This window comes from Ambystoma mexicanum, chromosome 12, assembly GCF_040938575.1.
Source record: "Ambystoma mexicanum isolate Mex_15411 chromosome 12, UKY_AmexF1_1, whole genome shotgun sequence".
In the NCBI taxonomy this organism is placed as follows: domain Eukaryota; kingdom Metazoa; phylum Chordata; class Amphibia; order Caudata; family Ambystomatidae; genus Ambystoma; species Ambystoma mexicanum.
In genome coordinates, this window is record NC_090936.1 from 231,792,687 (window position 1) to 231,813,528 (window position 20,842).

The window sequence follows — 20,842 nt, forward strand, 5'->3', positions numbered from 1 at the left end:
GCTGTTGAGTGCCCTATCCTTTTTACTTCTGCAAGTTTGTCAAAGAGAATATTGACAAACTGAATGTTGTTGTCATGTGGGTATGTTTGAAAGCCAACAACTGTACCCAGTGCCCCATTAACTAGTCCTTGCTCCACGTCAAGGTTATGTTTCAGCATTACTCTACAATTTAAGGATAATTTTAATACTTTTTCCAACCCAGCTGTTTTGGAGATTGAATTTTCTAAGGTATTTAGTCTTGTTGTGGCTTGCTGACACACGGGTAGTGTCATACCATGTACGTCCAGTTTGTCTGTGGAGCAAATTTCAATTATTGGTTGCATTTATTTTTTTAACATTGTTTCATTGAATTTGGAACAGCTTGCAAGAGTTGGCATTAAGGCCATACGATTGACATTTTTGTGCGCTTAGTGTTCCATAAAATCAGTAGCACATGTGTTATCGCCATGAAGCTCATGGATGTGCCGGGTTTTCAATATTGATTGTGCTTCTTGAGATAGTACCCAATTCTAATACTTTTTAAAATGTTGGCGTAAGTGAGGTCTGCAGATTGATTCATGTTTTCTGTTAATTCTCTGTATTGGAAATTTTGCCAAAGGTTGACATTTCCTATGCTGCCAACAGTTGTACGGCAGAGTTTGTGTCCTAAGGTTTTAAAAATAGGTTCACATTTGACTGGTGTCAATTGGAGAAGATCTCTGAAAACGATAATGTGTTTTCCTGCAAAGAGTTCTTCGTACTTTGTTTTAAGTCCTTCTTGCAATCTGAGGTGAATCAAAGCCAACATTAGGTTGGAGACCATGCTCACTTCATCTATTAGTAGCATGTTCATTTGTTTTGCTACTCTGTGTAGTTCCATTACAGCTTCTGTAGAAAGTCTGTAATAGTCTAATTTGTTTTGGTCTTCTACTGGAAGGAGTAGTAATCTGTGTAAAGTGACACCGCCTATGTTGTAGGCAGCTAAACCTGTGGGGGGCAGTTACAACAGCTGACAGTTTGTTGTTTGTCAATTATTGAAGGAACTTGCTGATGATTTTGATTAAGAATGTTTTGCCAGACCCAGCTTCACCACTGACGTACAGCAGTATAGGTTTGTAATTTTGGCAAGTACATTCTTTATTTTCGTGTTGTACACCATGTGCAATTTCTTTTGTTATTTCTTCAAAAATTGTGTGCTGGTCTTTGTTAAGTTTTGATTGTAGTACAGTTAATTCTTCTGTATCTTTTCATAGTGACACATGGTGTTTTGCACTTCCGTCATAGCTAATTCTGCCTCCTTTGCTATTAGTGGCTGTCCTAGTGGTTCTTGGCTTCCTGTTACAGAAGGTTGCCTACTGTCCAAAGTGTCCTTATCTAGTTGGGCCTGGAGTTCCTCTTCGTGTTGTTGTTCATTGTGCAACATTGTTTTATACTGCGTAAAGTTCACATTGGTGATAGTGCTTTCATTTGCTTTGAAAGCATCTTCATAGCAGTCATAGTTATCTAGTATGTCTTCTTCTTTTCTCCATGGTTTAAAAAGTTGTAGCAGGGACATGTAATATAGTTCTTTGTGTTTAGGAGTTTTTAATGACAATTTGACATGATTAATTAAGCTTTGTTTGGTAAGTTTCACTAAACTGCCTTCACAATCTGTCACTCTATATCTACCTTTGCTTTCATCGGGTTTTATATTATTTTTGTATGCAAAGTTTTGGGCTATGTGGTATAGACACATGGTTTCCAAAGTGGTACTTCTGTTCGGGTAGTATGTGTCTAGTAAATTGTTTTTCAAAATGTCTTGGCTGTTGGGATCATTTTTGGATATTGTTTCTATGTCCTCATATGATTTGAGAACTTTTTTTCTAGATTTAGCAGGACCAAGACTTAGCCATACTATATTTTCAGATTTTCCATACAAAGCAGTACCGGTTAAACAATCTGCAGCTTCATAGGTGCCACATTCTCTATGAGAGAGCAGTTTTATGCCTAGGCTGTACAATTTCTGAGATAGTGTTTTGTCTGATGATAGGTCATTCCAGAGGCCTTGCAGCTCTGTTTTTTCTGCTTTTGTTAAGTAGGCTGTAACATATCGTGCAACTGCAGTGGAATTGTCTGCAATGTACTGCACATCTATGTTTGCAAAGTAATCATTGATATATTTTGATTCTTCTGTTCTTTTTATGTAATACGTGTTCTTAGCTGATTTACCTTTAACACTATGTCGAATTGAAGTCATGAAGTTGTTCACTTCACCTGTCTCTGTAACTGGTCTAGGAAAACCAAAGCATCATTTGGTGTAGTATTTCCCTTTGTTTTTTGTATTTGTCATGACAATATTTGCCACATTTGTGTCTTTGAAATTGTCGAATTTGTCCATGAAGGTCACTATGTGTCGTTTGTGAAGGGATTTCACAAGTGACATATTTTTGGATGAACTACAAAACAGTGGCATCACTGTCCTGACCAAATTTAGGTACACCTGTAATCCATAAAAGCATGTGGATATGTGGTGCTCCTCTGGCTTGGTGTTCTTTTCTCCAAAAGAAGTGTTGCACTTCTCCGAGGGGAGGAACAGTTTTATTACAAATAAAGTGTAGCATAGCAATGAAACAATGGTGGAAATATCTTGAAACATTAACAGGATCTAGAGAGCAAAGTTTTCCAGGTGTTAGTATATCTATGTTGGTTTTGTTGTTTGATATGCGTAGGAAATTATGTAAATCTTCCCATGCATATTCTGCACAACTTAATGTTACAAACCAAGTGGGTGGTCCAAGGTTTCTGATCATACACCGTACATCTCCATAACATCGGAACCAGTATTCTTTCGTACCATGCATGTTTGCAAACAGATTAGTTATGCTTGATTGTAAAACATCATCTTTTTATTGCACTTTTTGTATTAATTGTGTAGCTGACATATTTTGAAAGTGGGTTCCACATTTCAATATGTGTGCAACTCCGTAACATAGGGTTGCTAGTTCACTTTCAAAGAGTAGCTGGAATATGTTTTCCACATTTTGTCTAAATCTGGGATCTTCAGAATACATTCGTAATGAGCGGTATTCTGATGCTGTTATCTGAGTGGGTCTATCATCGTATCTTCCTCCTTTGCCAGTAGGAAATATAGTGGAAAAGCATGTGCTTCTATACATTTTCCCATATGCTCATTGGTGAACGTTTGGTTTGTCGCATTTGCTAAGTTTCTAGTGCATCATCTATGCTCTCATTAGAGTGCAAAGGATGAATTGTATAATGGTCCAAAAGAGTGGATACTGCAGCAGGATCCAGAAGTTCAAATTGACCAGTTTTTGATGATTCTTGAATTATTTCAGTTGTTTCCCTTAAGATTTCTTCAATATTTATTTCTTTGTAGTATTCATTATTGTCTTTCAGATATTGCAAGGCGTGTCTAACTTTATGTAAGTCCACGAGTTGTTGCCACATTTTTTTGTCTTTTGTTGGTACACCATTTACTAAGACAATTAAAGAATGCTCTATTGGATGTTGCATTCCTAGAGTGTGCACATTTTCTGTCAGATCTAATGGCAAATAAACTACTTTGCCATGAATGCCTTTCACCAATTCAGAGGGAGGTAATTTTGTTTTTTTGGTTGAAGGCGTATTATTGCTTGAAATGGGTGTACTGTTTGAATTATGATGCTCTCATACAAATTGAGTTGTTGCAGGGGTTTTGGTAGTAGAAATAATTCCAAGTTATTTGTGATAGCACGTGAAGGAGTTTGGTTGTTGTCAAGTTTTGTAGTGCAGTAACTGCAACATATTAAGGGTTCACTTATTTCGTATTTGTTTTCTGCTAAAAGGTAGAGAACTCATTCAAACAATTTGGAATCTTCCTTGTCTTCTATTTCGTATGTTACGTCTATAGTTTTTGTGTTACTTTTGTAAAAAGTTCTGCGGCAACACACTCACACATGGTATGGTACTTCAGCGGATGTACTTTTAAATTTGAGTATTTATTTTTTGTATGTGTGTAATAGAAGGTTGCCATGTGCAGAATTGTTGCTAGTCTGTTCTAAAGCTATTGCATTTTGTAAGTGGCTTTCACTTCCAAAATATTTTCTCTGGATACGGTCGATTTCTTCTTGTAGGTATTTGGGTGTACCATGCAGAAGAGTATTATTCAAATTGGCTAGTTCTAAAGCTGGACTTTTAGCATAGTACAGTTTATACACTAGATTTCTTACATTTGAATGATGTGTTGATATCATGGAAGGTGCATTTGCAAATAGGTCCTGAAATGCAGGCTAATGAATGTCCTTGTAGTCCTGTGTATTTGCGCACTGGACAGGTATCCATATTTTGCAGCACTTTCATTTTGATTTTGTCTTTACATTTCACATACTGATTGAGGAACTGGTGTAAAGATTTGAAAGATTTATTGGGAATGTTACACATTGACGTGCACAGCCATTTGTATACTGGATGTTCTGGTTCAGTCGAATGGAGAGGTAATTCTGAGTTTTCTCGGGATACTTTTGTAAGCAGTGTTTCTTGTTCCATGATGGTATTAATAATTTTTTCATATCCTCGTCCACTGCTATGGATGGCAATTGTGTTTGTTTGATTTTGTTTGTATGATTCTTCATTAGAATATGGTCCTGTGGTCATCGTGTGACTCCATTCATCTCCACAAATATTTAAGAAGTAATTTTTGTTGACTTTCCGTTTATTGAGAAGTTTCTTTTGTAATTTAGTACTTAGTTTTGTTAGTGAAACACAAAAGTGTTTTGTGTTACTGTTTTTCTTCTGCGCCCTTATGGAAAGAAAAAATATGTATACCAAACTTTTTTCTTGATTTTGTAATAAATAGATATCTTTTATTCAAACATATTGTTATGTTTGTTGAAATGCCCTCTATGATAACACGTGTTTCGGCGAAACCATCGCCTTTTTCAAATCAGGGCTAGTTAGTAAATCAAAATAGATTTTTGAAAACATAAATTGATAATCATGATTCAGTTTGTTGAAACATTAAAGTACATGAGAAATGAAAGCATTTTTGTTATATTCATGCAATAATTAAATGGTTCAAAACAATTTAAAACATTTGGTTGGCCATTGGGGAGGGGGTGAAAGGACGGATTGGTAAGGGATAAAAAATAAAACAACAAAGAGAGAGAAAGAAATTTACAAAAAATAAAGATTAACAAAAAAGTTTTAAAGTACATTGTATTTGAAGGTAATTCAAATATTCATTTAAATTTCATTGAATTTTGGTTTCATCAAATTTCTTACCTAATGTTTTAATTTGGATATTCATAATCCTTGAAACGTTCATTACTGTGGACTCGAATAAGTCATGGGTTAAATCCCTGTAAATTTACACAAAAGGTAATGTTAAGCTTTACAGGTTGATTTCCCTTTTAATCCTTAGATACTTCCGCTTTTTTTTATAATTGCGTCAATATTCCAGTACACACTACTGGTACATTAAGGTGCTCATTTTTAGTATTCGTCTACGGACTTTAGGTCCTCAAAAAATGGCCTCGGCTTAATTCAAATGCTTGTGTTGGTTTTACCATTCTAACATTCTGTTGTCGCTTAAAATTGCAAATGTCAAATGGGGTAATCTTTAAGCCTCAACGCTGTGCTGACGTCCTGATAATTTTTCAAAAAAAACCTTTTTTCATCTGCATGTGGAATCACATGTTTGCGCTAGTTCCTAATGCAGCCCTCTAAGGGGACCCGCCTGTACGCTTACCTTCAGCCGCGAATACTGTTTCAAACGGTCCTCGCGGTTCTTTGTCGTCTTCCTATTTACTTTCAGCATGATGTTAACTAGTCCTATCAATGTGTTTACTATGCTCTCCATGTTGGTTTCCTTGCCTCACTTACGGGAGGCTAAGGACCACTTAACAACATTCTTTTTACATATTAGCATGAAAAAATTACTTTTATATGTACATATATTTGAAACATTGTGAGATATGAATTAAAAGAAAATATTTGTTAATCTCGTAGTTACACACCAATAGATACTACGTGTTGCTACAAAGTTGTTTCCGACCTTATGTGTTCATATCCATGATGGAATTCTATGCGGGTAAATGATTACGTGTCTATTTATAATGATAGTAACAAATATGTGTTCCTTGGTGGTTTACAATTGGTCCTTTTTTTGTGTTTTCTTTGTCGCGGCCATCTTTTGGTCAAAAATGCACGGAAAAACGCCAAAATGGTGACAATGGTCATTGTTAATTGACACCCTGAAGTGTGTTGTTGTTGTCTGCCCCTGATTTAATTGGAGCTGAGACAAAATAAATAAACAATTGGAAACGTGCTGGTCTGAAACAAGCCTATTACAGGGAAAGAGAAAATTTAAGTTCTTTCAAAATATGTGACAGCACCAATGTATAAAAATGATCAATTACATTAAGAGAGAATCCTTCAAAGGTCCTGATTTTTGAAACAGTCAATTTCATAAGAAAGAGGCCATTTCATGGTCTGAATTGAGACCCCTTTCTACTGTCCGAAATTTACATATCAATTTCGCTTCCTCTTGTCTGAGTTTTGCTTCATGATCACCTCCTCTTGGGCCCAAAGTCACTTTCTTAAGGCCTAGGAATTTAAATTTTTGTTTGTCTGTTAATTGGTGATTGCTTTGCCAGTGTTGTGCCAATGGTAAATTAATGTCCTGGCTTCCTATAGTTGAAAGATGTTCTCTTACTCTGTTCCTGAGTTCCCTAATTGTACTCCCTATATAGATTTTCTGACAATCACAAACAATCGCATAGACCACAAACTTTGTTTTACAGTTGATGGAGTCTAGAATTCTTTCACTTATGCCTTATGAATCTTTGAATATCATCGTGTTGGTAAGTGCATATCTGCACATGGAACAAGTACCACATTTTCGGAAACCTGTTGGTGGTGGAAGAAGCCACGTGATAGGATGGTCTTTTTTAACTTCTGGAAGAAAAGAGGGACTGAGAATGTTTTTGATGGTTTTCGCACGTCTGTAAGTCACTGTTGGATTCGTTCCTGTGTTCTTCTTTACATTTGGGTCCAATTTTAGCAAATGCCAATTTTTTCTCAAAATTTTTCTTAGTACCTTATTGTTTGCACAATAATTCGTGATGAAGTTGATCTCTTCTTTTCTCACTGGAACAACATTGATCATTTTAAGAGTGATTTCTCTTTTCAGTTTTTATTTTATCTCCATAGCCTCTTGTTTTGAATCTGTTTGTTAGCAATTTGCATTCTTCATTCAACGCCTTTTGTTCACTGCAATTTCTACGTGCTCTTATGAACTCTCCCTTGGGTATATTCCTAATCACGGAAGTGTAGTGACATCTGGTTGAAAACAAAGTCGAATTGGCCTCTGTCGGTTTCCTGAGGGTTCTGGTGTTAAGATGGTTTTGTGCAACATATATATTTAAGTCTAAAAAGTTTATCTCTTCTTTACTTGATTCTCCTGTAAATTCAATTCCCATCGTGTTTTTATTTGCTCTTAATCTGAAATTCTCTAGTCCTTCTTTTTCCCCATTCCAAATCAACAAAACGTCATCTATATATCTGGTCCATAAAATTACATGTTGTTCGTAAGCTTCATCTGTATAGATGTGCTTGTCTTCAAACATGGCCATAGTTAGATTCGCAAGTGCTGGAGCATATTTGATTCCCATCGCTACTCCTCTGGTTTGTTTGAAGAATTGCCCATTGAATAAAAAGACGTTATTCAGTAGTGTCAGCAATAACATTTCTTTCAGCATACTGACTGATTGGAAGTTTGATGCTGTTTCTTTCCGGAAAGTGTAATCCATTGTTTCTATTGCGGTATCATGCCTGATTGATGTATACAGCGATTTCACATCCCATGTTGCTAGTAGAAAACCCTCTTGCCATATAATTTCACCAAGTTTATTCATCGCTGCAGTTGTATCTCTTAGGTAAGATTTAGTTTTCATGGCCAAGGGTTTAATGATGTTGTCTATGTACTGAGCCATGTTCATGGTTGCCCAACCTATTTTTCTTTCCGTAAGGGCGCAGAAGAAAAACAGTAACCCAAAACACTTTTGTTTTTCAACCAAAACGGAGTAGAGGAACCGGAACTCCGTTGTTACAATCTTTTGCGACCACCCTGAAAATCAGTGAACATATTAGTAAAACAAACAGGGCGCTGAGGTCAAACCCTTGGGAAACCCACACCAGAAAGGTTCCTCAATCATTATTAGTTTTGTTAGTGGTTTCATCCTGTTTAAAACTAAAATAAATAACTTCCTTTTGAGAAGGATTGCACTGTCTACGAGAGCTTCTAGAATTAATTTTCTACAGTAGGTTTTAAGGGTTGTGGATGATTTCGCTCCTCTTCTTATTAGATTCTGAAGGACTCTGTGGTGGAACATTTTTGCTAAAATACTTTTTTTACTATGGTTTCTTGCTAGTATGTGAGGATTTATAGGAGCAGTGTTAGCAGTAGTGTTAGCCGAATGCTTATTAAGCATTTTCTGTTTCGTGGCACATTTTGATAGAGGAGGCAAAGTTTCTGTAGTTGAAGCTTCTTTTGTTTCCCTAAATGACTGCATTAGCAGTATTGTTTCAACGTTTTGTCCAAACTCTGGTAGAGATGGATGCTTACTTTGGACACGTTTATTTTCATTTGCTCTATTTCTGCATTCCTTTCTATGGACTTGCTTTTTGGTAGGCATTCTTTGGGGTCTGTTGAAAAAAAAGAAGGTATGGGTTGGTCTGTTTTACAAGGTATGTGTGCTGTGTGAATGCGTGTATGAGTTTGATGGGAAAGATGTTTGTGGTGGTGTGTGAATGTGCATTGGGCAGTTACAATGAGTTGGGAAGGCTATTTTTCTGTTTGTATGTTATTACACTGTGCTTCAGATGAGAGTAGAAAGTGAGCTTGTGTTGAGGAGAAGCATTAATAGTAAACGTAATGGCATCAAATTAAAACAGGTATTTGTTTTGTAGTGCTAACATTCTAAGGCTTGTTTATGTTATTTGTGTTCCAAAAAAACAGGGATTTGTGTGCCATTCTGTCACAATCGCTCCCTGATTCAGTCGACTCCACACCGCTTTCCCAAGTGTCCCTTAAGCCCTCCTGCTCACCTGCAGTCTCCTCTTCTGCTTGGAGTCCAAATCTCCGAATCCTCAAGGTCTCTTCTCTGGAATGCAGATGGGGTCTGCCTCGAGAGGAAGCCACCCTGCCCCTCTAACTCGGGTCTTAGGGGGGCCCCCGAACCGGGGCAGACCGATGAAGGAGAAAAAGCCAACAGGCACAAAAAACCCCTTCCTTGTTGGGTATGGTGACAGGATACCGACAGGATACCAGGTCGGAATGATTGAATAGACCGAATGAACAAACCTCCACAGTAGGAGGGGAGAGGCGAGTAGTAAACGGAGAGGAAAAGAAAGGAAAAAAGGTGAGAGCCTAAGGTAGCGTAAACAGGAGGACTGAAATGGGAGAGGGAAGCCAGAGAGGAACGAGAGAAGCCGGGAAGGCAAGGCGAGACGGACAAATCACTGGAGAAGGAAGAGAATGGCAGGGCACTGAAGAAAGGACCGGAGCGTACCAACCCGGAAGCCTAACGCGAGTAGGTTGCAATGCGCGGGCTTCCGGGTTGGCGCTCGTAATAAAGGACGCCGCTGGTCAGAAGGCGGAAAGCTAGACCGCTGCTGGAGAACGCACAGCGGCGTAACGGCTTAGTCAATGGCCGCTCCAGCGCCAGCGTCTCCACAACTGCCAGCGACCGCCGTGCGTGACAGTATGCCCCCCTCCAGATCCGAACCCTCCGGGTTTTCCCGGATGTGTCCGGTGAAAACGCTTGACCAGTTGAGGAGCATGTACATACGACCTGGGTTCCCAAGAATCCTCGGAACTGGGATAGCTCTTCCAAGACACAAGATATTCCAATCTGCCCCTGCGATATCTGGAATCTAATATGGCAGATACCTCGTATTCTTCTGGTATAGACTTCGGATTACCCAATATCCCTGTGGTCTTTCTAACAGGGGTGCCTGGATCAACTGGACGGAGAAGGGAGGAGTGAAAGACCGGGTGTACTCGAGACATGGACTTGGGGAGTTGTAATTTGTACGCCACTGGGTTAATTCTCTTGATTATTCTGAAGGGTCCGATAAACCGGGGGGTTAGTTTGGTCGGGTGTACCCATCTAGGCAAGTATTTAGTAGATAACCAGACCCGATCGCCCTCCGCCAATCGGGACCTGGTAAACGACCTCGATCAGACAAATCCTTATACCTGCGTCTGGCAGATACTAAACTTCGTTGGGCGGTAGTGTGGGCTGTGGTTATTTGATCTAGGGTGGATTCAATGGTGGGTATATTAGTGGGTGAGGAAAAAACTGGAAGAATACTGCGAGGGTGGAAACCATAGGAACAAAAAAAAGGGCTGAGTCCCGTTGCCGAGTGTACAGCGTTGTTATATGCGAATTCTGCGGTGGGCAGAAGGCTCACCCAATTGTCCTGATTCTTATTGACATAGCATCAGAGGTATTGCTCAAGGGAGGCATTGAGGCGTTCTGTCTGACCATTAGTCTGAGGGTGGAAGCCTGATGACAAGGCCCTCTTTATACCTAATCGTTGACATAGGGCGCCCCAAAATCGAGAGGTATACTGACTACCCCGGTCAGAAATGATCTTATCAGGCAGACCGTGGAGCCTAAAGATGTCTCTAAGGAAAACTTCGGCCATCTCAGTGGCGGACGGCACTCCTTGCAGCGCTGTGAAATGGGCCAGCTTGGTGAAGGTATCAATGGTAACCATGAGACAGGTCGAACCCTGGGATCGGGGCAGGTCTACTATAAAGTCAGTGGATATTTGGGACCATGGCCGGCTTGGCAAGTCCGGTTGCATCAGCAACCCATAGGGTTTGTGGGTGGAGTTCTTATTCTGGGCGCAAACCATACACGATCTACAGTGTTGCTTTACGTCGAGAGAAAGCGAAGGCCAAAAAAAAGAGCGAGAGATTAACTCTAATGTACCTCGGACACCCCTATGTCCGGCGGTAACATGGTTGTGACACCATTCCAGAACCTTAAGTTGTAAGGACCTAGAGGGAATGTATAAACGCTGTCCCACCAGTAAAAGACCTTTAGACCAACGAAGTTGAGGATGTAAGTCACCCGGCACAGTGGTTGCCAAATCGGGTTGGGTTGCCGTCTTAACCTCTTGAAGAAACGAAGAGACTATCCCCACTATTCTGTTCCGGGGAAACATAGGGTGACTAAATGAAGGAGAGTGGTATTCCGAAGTCTGACACCTAGACAGGGCGTCTGCCAGGCTGTTTTGGGTGCCTGGAATGTAGGTTATAGCAAAGTCATACTGGCTGAAGAAATGCGCCCAGCGAACCTGCCTTGAGTTGACACATTCCATATTTCTGAGAATCCTCAAGTTTTTATGGTCAGTACGTAAAGTAAATGGATGTGCTCCGCCTTGAAGCAGGTGTCTCCACTCTTCACAAGCCACCTTAAGAGCCAGAAGTTCCTTTTCGATAACGGAGTAGTTCTGTTGACTTGCGGAAAGAGTCTTAGAAAGATATGCAACAGGATGTTCCTGTCCCTCCTTGAGTTGGAGAAGTACTGCTCCCAAGGCGTTAGCGGAGGCATCAGCCTCTACTATAAAGGGCTGGTTCTGATCGGGTTGAGATAGAATGGGAGCGGAACAGAATCTCCTCTTTAAATCAATAAAGGCTTGATCAGCTGGTTCAGACCAGTGAAACGGCTTGGCATCTTTCTTAAGTAATGAGGTAATGGGCAGCACTATCTGTGAAAAATGTCCGATGAATTTCCTGTAGAAGTTGGCTAGTCCCAGGAACCATTGGACTTCTTTCAAAGAAGTGGGTGGGGGCCAGTCTAGGATGGCAGACACTTTCCTTGGATCCATGGTTATGCCTTCCTGGGATAAGATATAACCCAAATAAGGAACGGAAGACATATTAAATAGGCACTTCTCAGGTTTAACTAATAGGTGTTGAGACTGTAGCCGATGTACGACTGTCTGAAGATGCAATGTATTTTCGGAGGAGGATTTTGAAAAAACCAAGATGTCATCGAGGTATACTATGACACAGAGGTATAATAGGTCAGAAAACAGGCGATCCATGAAACGCTGGAATATGGCCGGAGCGTTAACCAAGCCAAATGGCATCACTCGATACTCAAAAAGGCCAAACGGTGTCCGAAAGGCCGTCTTCCATTCATCCCCGTCTCTTATCCGGAGAAGGTGGTAGGCACTCCGGAGGTCTAATTTAGAGAAGACGGTTGAACCCTGGACTGCTTCCAGTATGTCTGCTATCAAAGGCATTGGATAACGGTCGCGGACTGTGACCTTGTTGAGACCCCGATAGTCAATGCATGGTCTTAACTCCGAGGAATCCCTCTTAGGAATGAAGAAAAAAGAGGCTCCAGCCGGTGATTTGGAGGGACGAATAAGGCCATTGGTCAGATGGGAGTCCAAGTAATTGTGAAGCGCCCTCTTCTCCAATAGAGACAAGGAAAACATGCGACTAAACGGAACCAGGGCATCTGGCACCAGCTCGATGGCACAGTCTTCCGGCCTATGCGGAGGGAGATCCAAGACAGAATTGCCTTTGAAGACTTCCTTGAACTTAGCCAATTCTGGGGGAATCTTACATATTTCATTTACTCCTTCTTGTTGGGGGGTAAGGACTTGTACCAGATCTTCTGAAACATGTAGTAAACAGTTTTGTTTACAATATGAGGAGGTAAAGGCCAGGGTGTTCTGTGCCCAATTGATGAGCGGGTTATGCCTCCTCAGCCAGGGAATTCCGAGGATTACTGGAAAATGGGCTGCTCGAATTAGATCAAATTGTATCTGTTCCGAATGCTGGAGAATGCAGGCCTTCAAGGATACAGTGGAATGGGTGATAGGCCCCGATGAAAGTGAAGAACCATCAACTCCTTCCACCTTCTGGACTTCTTCCCGTTTCAACAGAGGGAGACCTTGTTTGTGCGCCCACTCGGTATCCATAAATACTCCGGCGGCGCCACAATCCAGTAGAGCCATGGTGGTAAGTACTTCTGTCGGGGTTTCCAACTGGATGGGAACAGCCATAAGGCAGGAGTCCATGGTGGTTGGATGAGAAGCTACAGTCACTGTAACATAGGGACTTGCGGTCTGACCTCGGTTACTCGTCCCCTTTAGTTCCGAGGTCGTTTGTTTCCCGGGCGTCTAGGCGGGACTTCATGACAGTTCCGAAGCAAGTGGGTACCGGATCCACAATACATACAGAGGCCCGCATCCCTCCGACGTCTTCTCTCTTCAGGTGTCAAAGGGGATCGTGCAGACCCAACTTGCATCGGTTCCTCCTTATTACTGGAGTGAGACAGGGAGGGCATAGGGTAGGCACTTGGTAGAGGGGCGACAGATGCTTTCTGCTTCTTCCTTTCAGCCTTGCGTTCACTGAGGCGGTAGTCAATCTGTGTTACGATGGAGAATAAGTCCGACAGGGTAGTAGGACAGGCTATCCTGGCCAGCTCATCCTTTATCTCCTCTTTCAATCCTCGACGGAAAATCGTATACTGGGCCCTTTCTGGCCAACCTGCCTCTGAGGCCAAACGTTTAAAGGTGGAGATGTATGTCAGCAGGTCACTGGAACCCTGTTGCACATCCAAGAGTTCTTCTGCAGCCACATGTGTGATCTCGGGTTGTTCAAAAGTCTGGCGCAGTAAGGTCAAAAAAAACCCATAATCTATGATAATAGGGTTATTGTTGGTCACTAGGGGGGTGGCCCAAGCTAAGGCATTTCCTATCATGTTAGATATCATGTACCCCACCTTGGCGTGGTCATTAGAGAACATCAGAGGTCTAAAAGCAAAATAAATGGAGCAGGCTTCCAAGAATTCTTTTAAGCGCTTCGGGGTGCCGTCATATTTGCCTGCAGATAAGGCCATAGGAGGTAAGTCGTAATCTCTAGCTTCCCGATTAGAGATCATCTGCCTCAGGACTGCATTATCTGCCTTCACATTCTGCAATTCAACGTTCATGGCCTGGACCGCGGCCACTAATTCTTGTATTTGTTCGGGGGTGGCCATACTTCTTTTTAGGCGTTGCAAACTGTCACAATCGCTCCCTGATTCAGTCGACTCCACACCGCTTTCCCAAGTGTCCCTTAAGCCCTCCTGCTCACCTGCAGTCTCCTCTTCTGCTTGGAGTCCAAATCTCCGAATCCTCAAGGTCTCTTCTCTGGAATGCAGATGGGGTCTGCCTCGAGAGGAAGCCACCCTGCCCCTCTAACTCGGGTCTTAGGGGGGCCCCCGAACCGGGGCAGACCGATGAAGGAGAAAAAGCCAACAGGCACAAAAAACCCCTTCCTTGTTGGGTATGGTGACAGGATACCGACAGGATACCAGGTCGGAATGATTGAATAGACCGAATGAACAAACCTCCACAGTAGGAGGGGAGAGGCGAGTAGTAAACGGAGAGGAAAAGAAAGGAAAAAAGGTGAGAGCCTAAGGTAGCGTAAACAGGAGGACAGAAATGGGAGAGGGAAGCCAGAGAGGAACGAGAGAAGCCGGGAAGGCAAGGCGAGACGGACAAATCACTGGAGAAGGAAGAGAATGGCAGGGCACTGAAGAAAGGACCGGAGCGTACCAACCCGGAAGCCTAACGCGAGTAGGTTGCAACGCGCGGGCTTCCAGGTTGGCGCTCGTAATAAAGGACGCCGCTGGTCAGAAGGCGGAAAGCTAGACCGCTGCTGGAGAACGCACAGCGGCGTAACGGCTTAGTCAATGGCCGCTCCAGCGTCTCCACAACTGCCAGCGACCGCCGTGCGTGACACATTCTGCCTGTTAATCTTTGTTTAATAAATGGGGATTTGTGGGAAGAATGGTTCAGAAATCGATGTTTTTTTAGGTGCGCAAATTACATGAATGACCCACACAGTCTCTTTGAGGAACAGTAAGAATATAAAGGTAGTATTGTACTTACTTTTTTTGTGGAATGAGAAGGTTTCTTCGGATATGTTGTTTGTAGTGTAGATGCTGTTGATTTTCAGGAGAGTGGTCTTCACTGCAATTGTAAAAGGATGAAGGTAGTAATGTTGTGTGTTTATAGCAGTGATGTTAATATACACGTTCATTTTTATGCTTTCGTGGATGAATTTCCTTTTGATATCTCAACACAGTGTATGCGTGCATTTCATTTGACTATGTGCAGCCTTTATATGTTATTTGCAGTATGTTAGTTGAACCTGCTTCGCAAATGAGTACAATTTTAAGTTCATGAAATTCCCTTTGTTTTTTTGCAGCTGTGTTGTAGATAGCAGAGAGGTTTGGAAGTGATAGGTCATTATAGTAGATGGGAAAAGTTTGAATACTTTGATATTATAAGTAGGCATGTGAAAAATGGCAAGCACCTGAGAGGGAGATGTCACCACAGCAATCGGGAATGTTTATTTTTGTCATACGATCGCATTGGGAGTAGCATTAATTTAGGCAGAAGACAGTAAAAAATTGTGACATTTTTTAATGAAAAATCGAGTTTCGCGCGTAAATCAGGAGGGTTGGTACGTATGTATAGGTTATGCGGGAGATAGTAAGAAGTAGTGCGTTTTTTAAATGATTAAATCGTGAGTCTCGCGTTTAAAGCAGGAGCGTTTGTATGTATGTTTTGGCTATGCAGATTTAGTGGCATTAATTTATTTATATGGAATCATAAGAGTTGTACATGTACTCTGAATAAAATATGCATACCTGTACTTTGTAATCATGCATATGGGTATGCATGGAGCTGTAAGTAGAAATCCTCGACACTTGCACAGTAGTTTTTGTAGTAGGTGCTTTGCAATGATATGAGACTTGTATTCAGAGTGATCAACAGTACATTTGAAGTGCGGAACACTGATGATGGAGTTAGATGTAGAGGTCTTGGATGTGATTGGTGGATGGTTTTGTGACTGCTTAGCTGTGTCCATTGAGGGAATGGTTCGCGAGTGATGTGGAAAGGGTAGAAGGACTGGCTAATAGTTACGTGATGCGCGGACACCGCGCCTGTCTGCGGGTAGGGCGTGTCACATAGAGGGTTTTACAGCAAATCCTGCATGGAAAGGGGACTGTAGGGATCAGCCAATCAGATGTTGACATTGTTGATTTGTGTAGAAAGAGAGTGTGTGTAGTGAAGATGGCAGAGGTGGAGACAGTCAGGGTGTTGGTGCTCGGAGATATTTTTGTCCATGGTTTACAGCACTATTCTCAATGTAGGCATGTGGCAAACAATTTAGATGTAAGAGGAGTGGAGGTGGTGTGGAGCGCTGCGACTGAAAATGTAGAGGCCATTCTCCAAGTTTGCAGAGATAAGCATAGGATGAACAGTCCCCACGTGGTAGTTTTGCACTATGGTGCTTTCCATTTGGGCTACGTGAGTTCACCTACTTTGTTGGGAGATTTGGAATAGTTGGTTCAAGCAGTCATCAACATCTTTCCATATGCGAAAGTAATTTTTTTTGGATTACTTCCTAGAGCAAAATGGGACAACAGTTCTGTTTTTTGTCCTGATCAAAGCATTGGTAGGCGTGCAATCAATCGCAGCATGCGTGCTTTTATATTAAGAGCTGGTATGTTTTTCTGTAGACACAAGAACATTGTTTCCAGTAATGTGGCTTATTTTGAAGCAGATGGTGTTTATTTATCTTTTTTGGGAAATGCCATGTTCTTTTGGAATGTAAGGCTTGCTTTGGAGCAGGTTATGTGATGATTGTAGGAGTAAAGTAAGAAGAAAAAAATACACAAAAATACAAAATAACAGGTGTCTGTCAGGCATCTGCAAAAAAAACAAAAAAACGGCTCTTTTCAGAGCCCACCTTAAAGGGGAAATGGGGCACACTATTTAAATGTTCAGTCATCACGCTTAGATCCTGTACATGTCCGCAGACATGGTGGTAGTCTGCAGGCAGCGCGTATTACATACAGGGATTCTGGGGCGGAGAGGCAAGCAAATGAGAATGAGCAAAGCTAGGGATTGGTCAGTAAAGTTCAGTGGGTGTGTTGTGAACGGAGAGATTTAGGGGGTAATTCATAGAATCCAGCGCACAAGTGTCGCACCCAGCTGGCGCACAGTGTGCGCGTGTGACAGATTGCGCCAGCCGCATGCGCTAAAATCCATTTCCGCGCACAGCGTATTCATGGATTTCAACATCCAAAACCAGCCGTGGCGCAGAGTGGTGCAGCGACCCTGCAGCAGCGCCAGTTACGCCCCCAACCCCTCCCCGTGCGCCATGCACAGCGCACAAATCCTGTACATGGCGCACAGGCCCCCAACCATGAAAATGCCTGTAAAACTCCCCGCGCACCCCTCCGAATACATGTACACCCCGGCGCGGGGAGTTTCACATGCGATTGGCCCTATGCGAGCGGGGTATGTGCATTACTGGGGTTTGCGGGAAGTTTCACTCGTGATTGGCACTGTGCAAGCGGGTTACGCGTATTACTGGGGTTCGCGGGAAGTTTCACATGTGATTGGCCCTGTGCGAGCGGGTTACGTATATTACTGGGGCTTGCGGGAAGTGTCACACGCGATTGGCCCTGTGCGAGTGGCGTACGTGTATTACTGGGGTCCGCGGGGAATTTCACACGCGATTGGCCCTGTGTGAGCGGGGTACGTGTATTACTGGGGTTCGCGGGGAGTTTCACACGCGATTAGCCCTGTGCGAGCGGGTTACGTGTATTACTGGGGTTCGCGGGAAGTGTCACATGCGATTGGCCCTGTGCGAGCGGGTTACGTGTATTACTGGGATTCGTGGGGAGCTTCACACACAATTGGCCCTGTGCGAGCGGGGTACATGCATTACTGGGGTTCGCGGGGAGTTTCACACGCGATTGGCCCTGTGCGAGTGGGTTACGTGTATTACTGGGGTTCGCGGGAAGTTTCACATGCGATTGGCCCTGTGCGAGCGGGTTACATGTATTACTGGGGTTCGCGTGAAGTTTCACACGTGATTTTGCTGTCAGAAGTTTCACACGCGATTTTATTGTCAGAGCGGGGTACGTGTATTTCGGGGGTGCGCGTGAAGTTTCACACGCGATTTCGCTGTCAGAGCGGGGTACGTGTATCCAGTGGGGTGCGCGGGGAGTCCCACACCTGAATTGGCAGTGTGGGTCCTCCCAGGTGTCCCCTCTACCCCCGCTGTCAGGGCTGGGGCAGGTCCGGGGGTAAATGCCCTTATGGTCAGTCTAGGGGGCGGAAAAGGAGCCAGAAAGCACTCCACCAAGTACTCCAGGCGTGTCCTCCACCCTTTTTGCAGGACCGTGGTCCAGGGATGGAGAACAGCCCGAGAACTACAGTTCCCAGCACGCCGCTCACTGCTTGGGCCTGCTCGAGGGAAGATTGCCACGCCCCCGACCGCACCCGCATTAGCGCGCATGCGCAAGCCGCGCCCATGGGGAGCCGCTCGCAATCCTGACCGTCGACCTTGAAGGACGTGTTCAAAGGAGCTGCGGTGGCAAGCCTACGCGGGGCGATTCCGCCCGCTGCCTGCAAAACCCCAGGCCCTGCGTACAAGTCTGAGATAAGTACAATTACTTACCTAGCGCTTCTCGCCTGCAGTACCCGAGGAGGCCATGCAGTAGGAGCGGCCCCGAAACCCACCAGCCCGTAGCCAGCTGGAAGCACAAAACTCTTGAAGGGAACGCTAAGTGTTATAAGGTCCCTAATCCTGCATGAGACTTGAACTAACAACGCCCGCATGTTTAGAGAGATCAAAACGTGCAGTCGCATGATTCCGGAGCGGCAATCTCGCCGTGCAGAGTAACCATACTAAAAACCACTAAGCTCAGTCACGCGCACAGTGCGCACCTGTATTGACTCTAATTTTGCTCTTGCAGAGAGACAGGAAAATACTGGTGAAAATTTGTGGCCAATCACCATGAAAAGGCCAGAAAAGCCTTGGACTCAGGCAGAAACCGAAGCTAAGTACATTACTACTTTGGGGCAATTCCCATTGGTGCTGCATGAAGTAAATGCAGGTTTGGGGGGAATTGGGCGATTGCCATTGGTGCTGCATGAAGTAATGCAGGTTTGGAATTCCGCATGCTGCAATGTGGGGGCTTGTCTAAGCTGTACCTAAGTTAATGTATGGTAATTGCAAAGGATATATTACACGTGGTGCCCTGGTGAGGGCTCCAGTACAAAAGCCCAGGTTCAGGCATTCAGTGAGGGAGTGAGTGGTGAGAGCAGGAGTGCATGGGCGGAGAATTCATGGAACAGGAGCCGAGGAGCGTGTGACCCTGTCATTCCCCCTTCCCATCCAGAACCTCTACCTTTACCTCTTTCCGGTGTTCCTAATTTCCCTTACCTATCCAACCAACGGACCCTAACCCTCTTTCCCCGAAGGGTCAAGGTTGCCTGTGCTGTCTGTCTCCAGGTACTGCGACGTAATGGGGAGGGAGGTGTTTGTGCTGCGTTTGTGCTGCCTCTGCGCCAGGAAGAAGCAAGCTCTGACAAAATTGCGAGCCCAAGTATTTATTAGGCGCCCAGGCAGCAAAACTATGGCGGATGTGGTAACACTACTCCAAGAACTAAAGGCAGAGCTGGCGGCAACCAGGCAGGATTATCAGACCCTGGCGGAGCAGGTACATACCTTAACAGTGCAGAACCAGGCCCAGACCACTCCCTTACCCAGAGCCCCCCCGCCAGTCCCGGTCCAGGTACAGGTAGCTACTGAACCATCACTACCCCTGGCAGCTCTGGAACGATATCATGGGGACCCACAGAACTTTAATCAGTTCATCATGCAGTGTCAATTGCATTTTCTAACTAAACCTACTGTGTTCCGGACTGCCCAGGCCCGTACGGCATTCGTGATTTCCTACCTCACCGGGGATGCCGCTTCATGGGCCACGCCGCTAGTCCGCAAGGATGATGCCTTGCTCTACAGCTGGGATACCTTCCTTGAAGAGTTTGGTAGGATATTTAACCGTAGGGCCGCATCACTGCTTAAGGATAAGGAGTTGATAACCCTAAAACAGGGAAACAAAGACCTAGTCACTTACATTACCACGTTTAATTGATTGGCCATGGAAACGGATTGGCCGCAGGAGAAAAGGATGGCTTTGTTCTATCAGGGCCTTAGGGAGGAGCTGAAGGATCTGGTAGCTCAGGTGGACCCCCAACCTGAAGATTGCTCAACTATGATCGATCTCGTTCTTCGATTGGATCAGAGACAGAATGACCGGCGACAGGATCGGCGTCGTTGGGAAAACAAACCGATGGTGAGATTGGATCAACAGAAGACCACCCGGGTGTCAGAAAAAGGGGCTGATGAACCCATGCAAATAAGTTCTGTTCGGGGACCTGTATCCAAGAAAGAGAGGGAGAAGAGGAGAAAGGATAAATTGTGTCTTTATTGCGGTAAAGCAGGCCACTTCGTACGGGAATGTCCCAACAAACCACCTAAGGGAGGGACGTCGGGAAATGCGCTGGCTCGCCCATGAGGGTGGCACGAGCGAGCAAAACGAAATACACCCCACACATGTTGGCAAACGTGCGTACAAATCAGACAACCCATGTGACCTTAATAGGTAGTTTACAATGGCAGGGAAAATGTGTTCCGGTGACCTTGATGGTGGATTCTGGCGCCACAGGAAACTTCGTAGATGTGCAAGTGGCCAAAAGGTTAGGCCTCCCGGTAAATACGAAGACAGTTCCTGAAGAAGTGAAATCGGTAGACGGTTCGCCTTTGGTCTCCGGGCCAGTCACTCAGCAGACGATACCTTTGTTGTTGGAATGCAGTACCATACATCAGGAAGTCCTCAGTTTTGAAGTAATTGCAGCTCCACAGTTTGGCTTCATCTTGGGGCTCACCTGGTTGAGGCTCCACAACCCATTTGTCGACTGGAACGCCGGCACAGTC